An 8,851-nucleotide genomic window follows, 5' to 3' on the forward strand; every position below is an offset into this window, starting at 1 on the left:
TGATCCCTAAAATTTTATTTATCCCGAAATATTGTAAGTTGAAGTTTGACCCCTAACCTCAACTATTGTATCTGTCCTGTTTTGTCCTTTTTTATGTTTCCTTCTATTCGAGTAGAACAAGGAACTTGTCTGGTAATGATAGTGAACCAATTCTTCCACTAACATGATAATTGAATATATATATATACGTGGGGTCAAAAGTATACACTTTTATCTTCTCGGCATACACAAAATGGATTTTCTTTAATCTAAATGTCACGTAAGTTGCATACAAGTTACGTGGAAAGTACCTTTAAAAAGTACGCCTGGAAAACACCTTTATAATATGCTATGTATGTTGAAGACATAATTGTACAAATATGAGTATGAGTCGAGACGATAACAACGATAGACATGTATTACACATATGTTCAATATTCAATCAATAAAAATTATGATCGATATCGGTCACATCAGCAGAAAATACGTTCTACGGAAAATGAGTTTTAGAAAGTGTTTCTTATGAAAACGTCTTTGACTTACGCGACACGATGATAAAGCTTTTGATAAAAGTTTTGCGGTAGGAGTAGCATTCATCAGCCTTTGTATTCGCTCCCCATGGCCATTGTTGCAGCTAAATTACAACAAAGCTTTTCCTCTGCTTGACCCCCATAGATCCACTGCCAGTCACAGTATCTTACAGTGAAGAACAAGGACAAAGTGAAGAAACAAAGACAAGAAGACCAAAACAACCAGAAAAGACCACACACGTAAAACCAAAACCAGACAATATATAGCAGAAGTTGCAGTTGCAGAAGAAATACACAACATAGCATGCCTGACAATGCGTAGGCTAGCATCATCTACAGACTACTTAGCTAATTCGAATGGTTCTTGGTTCTACTCCTTTACTGTTCTCAGGTGTGGGGCTAAGCAAGTTTTCTAAGTTTTTGCTTCCAATCAGGGTGAAACGGATTTTTCTTTGGGTCGGAATGGAATTATAGGTTTTTGGAGGGAGTCAAAGTATAATTTTACCATTGTACTAGTTTATAATTGGCTTAATACACTTTTAAGTGCCTAAACTAAATCTCAAATTGACTTTTGGTGCTTCATGTTTTTTCCATTACACTTTTAAGTGTATATCGTTATATATATATTTGAGTTTTAAATGAATTTTATGGCATCGGAGGTCTTTATTATTATCCAAATTCTAAATTAGTCTTTAAACTTTAGAATATTTTAACTAAATCCTCAAGATATTATATCAATAAGATCCTTCTATCAGTTTAGTCGCCAACTTAGAGTCTAAATACTAATTTAGATTTAACATGGTGCTATGATTCAAATTGTAAGCATGTACTACAATCCAACGCATGGATAGTTTGGATTTGGTCTATTAAAAAAATATAAAGTGTCAATAAAATTTAAGGTAAATTATGTATTTAGTCACTCAATTATCATTTTAATTCCATTTTAGTCGTCTAATGAACTTTTTTCAAAAAAATCACTAGCGTTATGTTTTGGTCCACTGTCATTAAAAAATAACAGAACTACTGATTTGGTATATATAATTTTTTATTTCTCAATGATGATGTAACATTACCTTATGATAACACGTAAGCATCACCATTAATTTTTAATGATGGGTGATCAACTTGATATGAAACGTAACAATAATAATAATTTGAAAAAAAATAATTAGGTGACAAAAACAAAATTAAGGTGGTAGTTGAGTGACTAAATAAATAGTTTACCCTAAATTTTAAGATAGCTATTTCCTTTTTATTTTTTTATACATTAGTTCTGAGTACGAACAAAGTGGACTAATTGGTAAAAGAATTGTTGTTATTTCTTAAGGGCCCGAGTGTCAGTACTATGAATGCCAGAGGTGTGAGTGTCCAATGTCAAAAGGTTGAGATTTATCTTATAACAAATATTAACTTGTACTTACCCCATATTAATAAAAAAATACATTAGTTCTAAATTATTCATGCAATGGATACATATATTTACAATTTGATCCATATGTTTTAAATATATTTACAATTTAAGACCAATAATAAAATCATGGGTATGGGCAGATCACTTTCTCAAGCCCATTTAGTTGAAAGGCTGAAGCCTGCCCAATAAATCGTCGATATTCACAATAAATTTATATACAAGACCCGAAACGCGGTCGTTTTATGTGCTGGCTTGTTTTGCAAGAAGACTAGGAGACTTTAAGAAAAGCCGCAGCTTTCCCTTCCCATCGTTTGGTTGCTCTCATTGATACAATCTTTCGCAAGTAAATCATCCCTCTCATTTTAATTTTCCTTTCAGAAATAAGCTAAAAATTTATGGGTTTTCTTTGTTTCTTTAGGTTTTGTTAGATCTAACGCTCAATCGATCCAAGATGTTTCTCACCAGGTAACCAAATCAAAACATATTTGTTGATGATAAAGTTTAATTCCTCCCCTGCCCCCTTTTAATGTTTGGTGATTCGTCTCTGAAGGACTGAGTATGACCGTGGGGTGAACACATTTTCGCCGGAGGGAAGATTGTTTCAGGTGGAATATGCTATTGAAGCCATCAAGGTAAAAACCTTTTTCTGTTTGTTTGCTTAGAAAATCACCGAACTCCTTAAAGTTTTGGAGGAAAATATTCTATATGGTCTTTTCTTTTTCTTTTTTTTTTGTTGAAAATTTTGGGTTTTTACAGCTGGGATCGACTGCAATTGGGATAAAGACGAAAGACGGTGTTGTGCTGGCTGTCGAGAAGCGTATTACTTCACCATTGTTGGTCTGTAATCTTACTTGATTTAATGTGATTATCTTTGCAAACTATTTCTGCTGTGATTTACTTGTGGATTTGGCCCTTGTGTGTGATAGAAGAAAAATAGTTCTATATTTATTACATTTCTTTTGCTTTGCTAAAATGCATTTTAGAGGATGTGTTTTAAGATGTTGAGTTACATGGAGGATGAAGTCATGTTTAGCTTTTAGACTCGTTAGGAATATGAGTCTCTTTGGATCTATGATCTTCCCTTCAGTTGCAAACATGACAATATTGATTACTAATAGAGACCAAAGAATTGAAAATCTGGGTCCAAGGAATGGAGTTTGCAATCACTTATTCAGTTATTCTGATATTATTGTTGATTCACATAATGTGCTGGGCAGTATGTCGGTTCCTTTTGATGTACTGAAATTTGTAAGACATGTCAAGTATTCGATTCAGCTTGCCATCTCTGTCTCCTCTCTCTGTATGTATCTCTATATTCCCAAAGATTCCTTTACCTGTCACTTCTTTGCTTTGTCGTGCATGCAGTCGAAGCCACTTGTTTTCTTAAAATGATACTTGAAATCCAGCATGTGCCGCATATAGTAGATTTTGTGGATTGTAGAATTGTAGATTATTGTAACCTTTTCCGAGCCTCATTACTGGATGCCCTTTCAGGAACCCAGCAGTGTTGAGAAGATAATGGAAATTGATGACCATATAGGATGTGCTATGAGTGGGTTGATTGCTGATGCACGTACACTTGTTGAACATGCACGAGTTGAGACTCAGGTATCATAGTTGTTAGTGACCTACCGTTTGATATGAATTTATTTGTTCCTTATATGCTGATGATATCTTTTACTTTCACACAGAACCACAGATTTTCATATGGTGAGCCAATGACTGTAGAGTCCACAACACAAGCTCTTTGTGATCTGGCCCTTCGATTTGGTGAAGGAGATGAAGAATCCATGGTATAATTGTTTATCATTTCTGTACATAGCCATAGATATTTATGTTTCCTTTTCTATTATGATTTTTGCTCATCTTAGTAAGCAATAAACAGAGGGCCATATACCTAGAATTACTTCTATACTTGTGTCATGTGTTCAGTTTCTTTTGCCATCTGGTATAGAATTCTACCTAAAGGATTACTTTCAAACTGCTTATTTACATATATAATAATGTTTTCCTGTGCAGTCCCGGCCATTTGGGGTGTCTCTTCTCATTGCTGGTCATGATGAGAATGGGCCTAGCTTGTAAGTACCCTATAAATTTACATGTATTTGCTTTCATGTAGAAAAATCACTTTCAGTAGCACATGAGAAAGACCGAATGAATTTCTGTTGCATTACTAACTTTTTAGGACAGACATTTCTGTTAGTTGTCACTAAATAATTATATCATCGCTTTCTTGATCAGTTAAAACTTAGCCGCTGAACTGCCTTTCTCTGAAGGATGCCATTTATTAAAAATTGCTGTCACCATAATTAATACGGTTCTCACGATCAAGCAGTTATCTGGAAGTGGTAATTCAGTAGATTTATAGTTACATGGTACATACTAATTGCCCGAATGCTTGGTTTAGATAAGAGGTTTTAAGAAATTAAAATTGTAATAAGCTCTAATGTGTAGTATACATGTGTGGCTACCATTCCCCAACATATTTATGGAATATTTACAATTAATGTGCATGACCATTGATCCAAGTAGAATATTTTTTCAAACCTATGCGGTCTAGTATTGTTATACTTATAATATAGAAGTCGTTATAGATCCCTCTAAGTGTTTAAATTGGAAGGCATCCAAGTTATTTTTCAATTAGAATGATTAATGGTTGGCTTGGTTGGACTGGTAAAATGAAGTATCCGGGCTGTCAGAAAAGAAACCCAAATATGCTTCCTAGAGAGTGCAAAACAAAATCGACTGGCGAAGTATTGATAGGCAGGCATATGTCTTCATTCTGTCATTTACATATTCCAACTTTTTTGCAGATACTATACGGATCCCTCTGGAACATTTTGGCAATGCAATGCAAAAGCTATAGGTTCGGGTTCTGAAGGTGCAGACAGCTCTTTGCAAGAGCAATTCAACAAGGTACCTTCACCTCTGTTTGTATGTTGTTTTTCATCTTTGGGAGTGCTCGACTCAGTAACTTTACGAGTCAAGTTATCAAGTTTTATGGTACCGATTCAACTATTTTTTGCGGTTTATTAAGGGTTCCCCCCCTGCAGGACCTGACTCTTCAAGAAGCCGAAACAATTGCCCTGTCCATTTTAAAGCAAGTAATGGAAGAAAAGGTGTATAGTTTTGCTTAAAATATTTGGATTTTTTTAGATTGTGCTGTAAATATTTGTTTATTTCGTTGACTAATATCTGTCATCGGACAACAATATTCCTGCAGGTGACTCCCAACAATGTTGATATTGCCAAAGTAGCACCCCATACCATCTATATACACCTTCAGAGGTGGAAGCAGTTATTACTCGCCTATGAGAATGCGTTGTCATAGACTATCTTATGCTGCGACGATGTGCTTTCTTTGTTTATGATGCATGAGTTGGAATAGAATCATATATTTGTTTTCTGGGGATTCAAGCTTAGGAAACGCTAGTTTTTGGTTTGGCATTGGACTCACCTACTGGGATAATTTAGTTGCAGCCTATCAGGAATGAACCGTTTTTTTCAACGGAGAAAATAACTTTTTCTTTAATTGCATGAATTTGTTCTCGGATTCTACTATCTGGTTGCTGCCTTGCTTTTTTAGAGTCAGAAGTTTGCACTTGTGCTTTTTTAGATTCTACTATCTTGGATGGTGGTTTCTTTTATCGACAATGCTCTGTGAAAATCCTCGATGCTTGGAAACCAATTAAACTATCGATTCAGCTAAGTAAAATTTAGGGATGAGAATGAATGTTGCATATTTGGAAAACGGTCTATGAACAAAAATAGCTCCTAGGTCAACTCGAGGCAAACCAACAATAAAGTCCAAATAAATACTCTCATAGCCTTATGGTGATCGAGAATGGTTTAAGTATCCTTGTAGGGCGTTTGTCTATCTTGTCTCTTTGGTAGATGAGACAAGTTTTGGTGTAGTCCATGTCTATCATATCTTATAGAACATATGGGGCCAATAATACCCTTGTTTCAAAAGAGCAATAACACATGGGTGACCTGCACAAGGGGTATCATGGCACTCTAATAATATGTCGACATCCCTTTTTTCACCCTGCACAAGGGGTATCATGGCACTCTCATAAAATGTCGTCATCCCTTTTTTTTACAAGATAAAATTCGTACGACTTTTGAGAAATGATGATGGTTTGAAAAAATAAATAAATTTAGAGTCGAATATCAAAAAATATATATTTTAAAAATATTTTTTTAAACATCATTTAAAGACAAAAATTAGTATGCGTTAACCAAAGATTCGTTTTTAAGGGTTCGAGAGTCGGTTACGTGTGGGGAATGATTAGCATCCCAAAACACCCAGAATTATTACCTGATCACTTATATGTCGTCGTAGTGGTGGAACTTGTAGATTCGAATCAAAATTCAAAATGTGATCCTTTTATTGAACATTGATCAATTTCATTTTTAATCAAATGATACTCGATTATTTTCAAGTTCATTTTCATTCGAACGTCGTATTGTATCGTACTACCTCGATAGGTTGCACTTTTCATGACTATTCTACGATAGATGTTCTAAAAAATATACGAGTGCAAAATAAGCTTAGCGAAGATTTTTATCGAATCTTAATGGTGTTATACCATTTTAAACGAGCACAAATAATGTAATACTACACATATAATAGTACGAGGGCTAAAATAAAATATAAAAAAAGGGTCAAATTCATAAAAGTCGAAAAATATAAAGTGGAGACTCTAATTGTAAACCCTAATTAATTATGCAATTTTATCGAATCGACTAATTAAGAAAGAACCCCTAACATAAGCATAAACTACTTTAAGATTCCTCCTAATTAACATAAATGAAGATCTAATTAAAACAAAGAAAATCTAAAGGTGTAATCTGAGTCAAGTATCTTAATCTAAATTAAAGAATTACAAAAAAAAATTCATAAATATGGAGCAAGTAAATACGTAAAATAATTAAACGCATTTAAATGAAAAGAAATAATAAAGGTTTAAAAGAGAAAAAACTAATAAAAACTAAAAGGACATTAAATTAAAATTTGACTACAAAAATAAAAGGAAATTAAATTAAAATTTGACTACAAAAATAAAAGGATTGAAGAAAAGGAAACGACATATTTGGCCTAAAGTCTACAATTAAGGGAATTAAAAAAATTAAATTTAAAAGAAATATCTACTTTAAGTGATCAGAATAAATTTGATAAAAAAACATACTAAACGATAATTAAGTAAATTTAGTGAAGTAAAAAATGGATTTAATTACATTAAAATAAATTGGGAAGGTCAAATTATCTCGCCAAATTGCAAGAGATAGAACTAAATTTCATGCAATAATCATGCTAATTAGTAGCCAAAATAAATATTAACAAACCTATGAGAACCTACATTATAACTATTACATTTTTAGGGCACAACCAGTTGAGGACTAAAATGTATTAAATCAGAAATTGAGGGTTAAATAAGGCAATTAGACCAAAACATAATAAAGCATGCATAGTGGCTAAAATGTAAATTGAATAACATTTGGAGCTTAATTTTAAAAAATAAGACGTTCATTCGATGACCAAAATGAAACCATTACAAAATATGAAGGGCTACAGAAATTGTTAGCCCATGAGCCCAAAACGAGCACCCAAGACCCCTGAAACGACGTTGTTTTAGTGAGGGTTATAAGGCCAAAATATGACCAAAAAAGACTATCTCCCCTCATTTGTAACACCTCCTCTCTCTTTTTTCCAAAGAGAGAAATCTCTCTTATCTCTGCCCTTACTCCTCCCTAAACCTTGTCGGGGGAGGCCGAAAGCATCCGTCCAACGCTCATCAACGTGCTCTACTGTCGCACAAGACGATCAAAGTTAAAAAAAAAAACTACCCCAAACTACCCTCTCTCTCCCTTAAACCCATATTCGAACTCCCCAAAACCTATAAGATCCCTAAACACCCTGGATTTACGAAATTACCTTCGAAAAATATCTCCCTTCAGTATCGGTTGGACTCTCCGGTGAGAAGAACGGTAAGCCTCCTATCTCTTTTGTCTTCCTCTTTCTTTTTCTTTTTTTGATTTTTTTTAATCCCACGAGTTCTCTCTCTTTTTGGTTTTTAGAAAGTCTCATTTATACTGAAAATGCTCCCTCTTTTTACTTTTTTGGTTGTATGTTAAAAGTCTTATTGACTTTATTTTTTTTCATTTTTGGCTTCAGGAGCTTTGACCGAGGCGGGTAAACTGGAAGGACAAAGTATGGTATAAGCGGCGGTGACATAAAGAAAAATGGGGTAAATTGCTTTTACCTCGAGGCTTCTTGTCCATTTTCACGGTGACCGAAGACAAATCCAAAACCGGTGATAGTCCTCGGGAATGGAGGAGTCACGGGAGAGCTTGGGAGATAGGCGGTGCATCTTTCGCATGGGGGCCGTGGGCACATGGAGGCGGGGACTGGGCAGGTTGATTAGGGTGAAACCCTAATTTGGGCGAATCTGAGCCGTTGGATCAAGTATATATTCAACGATTGGTGGTTGGGGGTGGCTGAATGGTTAATAATAAAACCCTAACTTGTTTGGGCTATATCACACGGGCCCTAATAGGTTTGATTTGTAATGGGTCTTGTAAAACTTGGTTGGGCATTTTGTTAGGTTAAGGGTTGTAAAAAAATTATTTTTATGAAATGTAATATTTGTTTAATAATAATGATGATGATGATAATAATAATAATAACAATAATAATAATTTGGAATAAAAATGGTGATTATAGCCACACTTATTTGTTAATTGCTATGAAACAGGAATAGGGCAAAGACATAAAACACCAATTTTTATCCGGCCCGACTGTAAGTAAATCTCGAGCTTCAAGTTCTTCTCATTATGAACACTTACCTTGGAAATGCATATTCAACTCCTTCTGTTATAGATGGGTCAAGGTTGAACAAGTTCTTCTCATTATGAACTTCTTCTCTTG

The 8,851-nt window shown here is 34.3% G+C and overlaps 1 pseudogene; it reads left to right on the plus strand.

The window, feature by feature from the left end:
- The first annotated feature begins 2,202 nt into the window (after positions 1–2,202).
- Positions 2,203–5,481, plus strand: LOC120179622 (annotated as a pseudogene).
- The last annotated feature ends 3,370 nt before the right edge of the window (positions 5,482–8,851 follow it).

The sequence above is a fragment of the Hibiscus syriacus genome, unplaced genomic scaffold (genome assembly GCF_006381635.1).
Source record: "Hibiscus syriacus cultivar Baekdansim isolate YM2019G1 unplaced genomic scaffold, ASM638163v2 tig00112443_pilon, whole genome shotgun sequence".
NCBI classification, from domain to species: Eukaryota; Viridiplantae; Streptophyta; class Magnoliopsida; order Malvales; family Malvaceae; genus Hibiscus; species Hibiscus syriacus.